A 6,000-nucleotide genomic window follows, 5' to 3' on the forward strand; every position below is an offset into this window, starting at 1 on the left:
CATGATGTCCCTCCACCAATAAGAACCACATAACACTGTTCCATGGGGCACAACTCCATCATAATATGTATTCCAAATGAGGGAGACCAAAGGGATGCCTACCTTATTATAGAACTTATGAAGATGCTTGGTGAGGAGAGCTCTGTTCTGGATGCCAAGATTAAAAATTCCCATGCCTCCTTTATCTTTAGGCCTGCAAACTAGAGGCCAAGCTGCTAAAGACTGTCTGGGAGTGTCAGTATTCCCTCTCCAAAGACACTGCCTGTGACACCCGGATAATCTTGCTAAAATAATCCCACGCTAATCAAGCCACGTCATCCCGATTACCGATGCTAAACGTCCGTTAGTTCAAACCGCGTCAAATTAAAATTTAAAATAAAGACAAACAACAAAAGTTTTGAAATATTAAAACTAAATTGTTTGGGTTGTGTCAAATAATGCATAGGTAATTATGGTGGAGAAACCACATTTTTATAAAAGGTTTAAATGCACTTAAGTAATTAAAGTAGTAGGTAAAACAATTAAATAAATGCATTTTGGATTTTATAAAATACTATACTATTTTGTCCAGGGTTAAAACCTTTTGTGGCAGTAGTTATAATTGTAACTCTATTTTAGGTGTGGGTTTCACTTTTTGTAAAACTATAAAATATTACATAAGTAAAAGAAAACAGAAACAAGAGAATAAATAAATAAAAGAAAATACGAAAATAGAAAACTGTTACTAAACTAAAACAAAGGAGAAGCCCCCCCCCCTCTGGGCCGTGGCCCAACTGGGCCAACCCCCAGGCCCAGCTGGCCCACCCCCTCCCCTCCATAGCCCCCCACCAGGGGAGAAACCCTAACCGGTCCCCCCACTACCACCACGCACTTCCCCCACCACTCGCTCGCCCACCCCCCCGCCCCACTCCCTCGATCCAGATCGGGATCGGGGTGACCACGCCCTTGCTCCCGACGCCGCCCATCGCCGCGCCACCGCGCCTCCAGCCCCGCCGAGCCGGCGCCCCCATCGCTCGATGCCGTCGCTCGTCTCCCTCCTCCACGGAGCCCCTCCCCGCAGCCATCGCCCGGCGCTGCCTTGCCGTCGTCCTCCTCGCCCCTCCACTTCCTCGTGCGACGCCCGCCTGGCGCCGCGGCCTCGCCTCATCGTCGACCCCGATGCCGCCGCCGTTCGACCCCGACGGACGCCTCGCCCTCCTCCTGAAGCTCGCCGCCTCGTTGCGTCACCCAGACCCGAGCCGGCGCCCCGCCACCTCGCCCCGAAGTCACCCCGCCGCCTCGACCACGCCTCCCCACCGGACTGCCTCCTCGCCTACGACGCCGCCGTCCCCGTCCCCCACCTCGAGCACCATTGCCACGTGCCCTACGCTCCGATGTGAGCCCCTCGCCAACCCCCCCCCCTCGTCTCCGTCGTCGAACGTGGCCGCCGCTCCCTGTTGTGGAGGCTGCCTGGCCGTGCTCCCGTGCTTCCCTGCGCCGTCCCGCGGTCGCCCCGTCTTGGTCCGCCGTGGCCGTGCCGCCCCGCTCTCGCTTGCTGCCCGCGTCGGGTGTGGCCGCCAGACCGCGCGTCCCTGGCCACGCCCGCCAGGCCCCGCGCCTCGCCGCCCCAGTCATCGCGGCTCCGACCGGCCGCGCCATGGCCGCCGGCGCGCGCCCCCCTGGGCGCCCGAGTGCTCCCCGCCCCTGGTGGCCTCGGGCACGCACGCCCGCACCCGTCGCCCGCTAGGCCACTAGGGACTATGACACCGGGGCCCCATGCCCCTGTTAAAAAAAAACGAAAATTAAAAGAAATGAAAATATAATTAATAAAATCATTAATTAGTTAATTAATTAATTAGTAAAATAATTAAGTTAATTAATCATGTTTAGATTAATCTAATCAATTAGTCAATTTAATTAAGCAGTAATCAATCAGCTAAACCCTACTTAAACTAAAAAGTGTATGACATGCGGGACCCACACGTAGTTGACTCAGTCAACTGCGCAGTTGACTGCTGACGTCAGCATGTTGTCATGCTGACGTCATCTTTTACTATTCTGGATAATGTTGAGATAAATAATTAAATAAATCCTGAAAATGATTTAAATCTTTTAAAATTAATAGAAAATAAACCGTAGCTCTGATGAAAAAACTTTGTACATGAAAGTTGCTCAGAACGACGAGACGATTCCGGATACGTAGTTCGTTCGTCCGCCACACACCCCTAACCTATCGAACTCGCAACTTTTCCCCTCCGGTTCATCTGTCCGAAAACGCGAAACACCGGGAATACTTTCCCGGATGTTTCCCCCTTTCGTCGGTATCACCTACTATCGCGATTGGGCACACCTAGCATCGATACTTGTCATGTCATGCATCGATATGCATTTGTTTGCATTGTATTCATTGTTTCTTCCCCCTCTTCTCTCCGGTAGACTACGAGACCGACGCTGCTGCTGCCCAGTTCGACTACGGAGTTGACGACCCCTCCTTCTTGCCAGAGCAACCAGGCAAGCCCCCCCCTTGATCACCAGATATCGCCTATTCTACTCTATACTGCTTGCATTAGAGTAGTGTAGCATGTTACTGCTTTCCGTTGATCCTATTCTGATGCATAGCCTGACATTGTTGCTACACCTGTTGATACCTTACCCGCAATCCTAAATGCTTAGTATAGGATGCTAGTTTATCATCATTGGCCCTACATTCTTGTCAGTCTGCCTTGCTATACTATTGGGCCGTGATCACTCGGGAGGTGATCACGGGTATATACTATACATACATACATACTATACAGATGGTGACTAAAGTCGGGTCAGCTCGAAGAGTACCCGCGAGTGATTCACGGATTGGGGGCTGAAAGGACCTTTGTCCCGACGGCCCTCTGTGTGGATCTTTGTGGCGGAGCGACAGGGCAGGTTGAGACCGCCTAGGAGAGAGGTGGGCCTGGCCCTGTTCGGCGTTCGCGGACACTTAACACGCTTAACGAGATCTTGGTATTTGATCTGAGTCTGGCTACGAGCCTATACGCACTAACCATCTACGTGGGAGTAGTTATGGGTATCCCGACGTCGTGGTATCAGCCGAAGCACTTCAGACGTCAGCGACGGAGCGGCGCGCGCCGAATTGGACTAGAACGCCACTAGGCTAGGTCTGCTTTCGGCCGCGTACGCAACGTGCAGGTGTGCTATGGGCGATGGGCCCAGACCCCTGTGCGCTTAGGTTTAGACCGGCGTGCTGGCCTCTCTGTTTTGCCTAGGTGGGGCTGCGACGTGTTGATCTTCCGAGGCCGGGCATGACCCAGGAAAGTGTGTCCGGCCAAATGGGATCGAGCGTGTTGGGTTATGTGGTGCACCCCTGCAGGGAAGTTAATCTATTCGAATAGCTGTGATCTTCGGTAACAGGACGACTTGGAGTTGTACCTTGACCTTATGACAACTAGAACCGGATACTTAATAAAACACACCCTTCCAAGTGCCAGATACAACCGATGGTCGCTCTCCCTCAGGGATATGAGGAGGGGATCGCCGGGTAGGATTATGCTATGAGATGCTACCGGAGATGCTACTTGGGGATGCTACTTGGAGGACTTCAATCTACTCTCTTCTACTTGATGCAAGACGGTGGCTGCGAGAAGCGTAGTCTTCGACAGGACTAGTTATCCCCCTCTTATTCTGGCATTCTGCAGTTCAGTCCACTGATATGGCCTCCTTACACATATACTCATGCATATGTAGTGTAGTTCCTTGCTTGCGAGTACTTTGGATGAGTACTCACGGTTGCTTTCTCCCCCCTTTTCCCCCCTTTCCTTTCTTTCTGGTTGTCGCAACCAGATGCTGGAGTCCAGGAGCCAGACGCCACCGTCGACGACGACCCCTACTACACCGGAGGTGCCTACTACTACGTGCTGCCCGCTGACGACGACCTGGAGTAGTTAGGAGGATCCCAGGCAGGAGGCCTGCGCCTCTTTCGATCTGTATCCCAGTTTGTGCTGGCCTTCTTAAGGCAACTTGTTTAACTTATGTCTGTACTCAGATATTGTTGCTTCCGCTGACTCGTCTATGATCGAGCGCTTGTATTCGAGCCCTTGAGGCCCCTGGCTTGTATTATGATGCTTGTATGACTTATTTATGTTTTAGAGTTGTGTTGTGATATCTTCCCGTGAGTCCCTGATCCTGATCGTACACGTTTGCGTGCATGTTTAATGTACGATTGAATCGGGGGCGTCACACTGCCTCACTATTCTTTCAAGTTGCTTGATAATTCCATCTGGCAGGCATAAACTGCACAAAAAATATATGGGCAGAGAGGACAAAACTGATTGTAGTAATTGCAATCTAGCTCCTTGGTTTAGTAAGCATGAACTAGCAGACATCCTTCTTTCAACTCTATCCATCACAGTGATTAAATCTTGAATCCGTGGTTTGGTGGTGCCAACAGGTAGCCCAAGATATGTAAATGGAAGAGTTCCAACCTAACAACCAAACACAACAGCCAACCTTACAGTTTCAGCTTCATCCACATTTATAGGCAAAATACATGACTTATGAAAATTAACTCTGAGACCAGTGGAAGCATGAAAGTCTTGCAGCATTTCTTTGAGAGCTAAAAGCTGGGATTCCTCAGCAGGCACAATGAGCAGAGTAACATGGTCTACTCATTACTAGGGGGTAACATGGTCTTTTAGCATGTCATTTAATAACCCCTAGTCCATGTTTAGTCCCTAGAACCAAGCAGGTAGATACTAGGGAGTTTTTAACCAAACAAGGCCTTAGATTAACAACAGCTAAAGATTTGCACGGGACAGTGGATGCACCAGCACCATGTGCATCTACCGATGTATGAAGGGGTGATGCACAGTCTGTTGCAACAAAGAACAAACAACCAAGGAGCATATTTGTGTTGGTACCAGTTTTGTTATCTTTAGACACCTTTCCCTATGTGAGCGCAGCAAATCTAGTCCTGCTCAAACTCTACAGCCTTGTCCCCCCCCCCAAAAAAAGATCAGTTCATTACAGATGTGCGTACTGCGTTTGTCATTGTTTTCCCTTTTCGACCAACGTAGGTGTTGGATAGCCAGTTTGTACTAGTACTTTCCCCCTTCCTTTCCTCTTTGAACCACGTCCTAGATTCATGCTATACAACTTTCCCCACTATTTCCCCCCGTTCCTTTCCTCTTTGAACCACATCTTAGATTCATGCTATACAACTTTTGCCACAACTTTCCCCCCTTCCTTTCCTTTTTGAACCACGTCCTAGATTCATGCTATACAACTTTCCCCACTACTTTCCCCTATTCCTTTCCTCTTTGAACCACGTCCTAGATTCATGCTATACAACTTTCCCCACTACTTTCCTATTTGATCCAACACCTAGATTCGAGTGCAGAAGCAGAAAAAGCCCACATGCATCTAGAGCAATGCATGTGGAATAAGTAAATTATACCTTAAGGTTCTTGGGGCGTGGTTCGGTGGGCGACCGGAGGCCGTTCAGCCCACACTATGTACGACGGCAAAGAAGAAGGGGTCGAAGGCCCTCCCGCGCCGCTGCTGGGTGAAAGAGAACAACTGTGCTGGTAGTGGATTCCCTCCCTCGCCGATGGCGACAGTGTTAAACCTCCTTCCCTTCCCGGCGGACGGATCCTGCCGGCTCTTTGACCAGCAGTGAGGGGAGAGAGAGAGAGGCCAACGAAGTCTTGCTTAGATCTGGAGAGGGTGAGAGAGTGTGAAGAGAGCAACTACAAGCGCTGAGGCTCCATCGTGTATATATATACTGGAGAGAGAGTGTGAACAGTGCAAAGGCTAGAAAACAAGCACCGAGGCTGTAGCGTATACGTGATGAGGTGATTATACAGTCACTACGAGATTGTATAGCTCCGTATCCATCCATTTTGACCAGTCAATGAATCCTCCTGGAACCGCCCCAGATCACTTTCTCTCTCTGTCATGCGGGGACTACCTGTGATTGGGTGGAAGAAAGAAGTCGAACAAAAACAAAATTATGCTCAAGTGTAGTTATCG

This window comes from Triticum aestivum, chromosome 3B, assembly GCF_018294505.1.
Source record: "Triticum aestivum cultivar Chinese Spring chromosome 3B, IWGSC CS RefSeq v2.1, whole genome shotgun sequence".
NCBI classification, from domain to species: Eukaryota; Viridiplantae; Streptophyta; class Magnoliopsida; order Poales; family Poaceae; genus Triticum; species Triticum aestivum.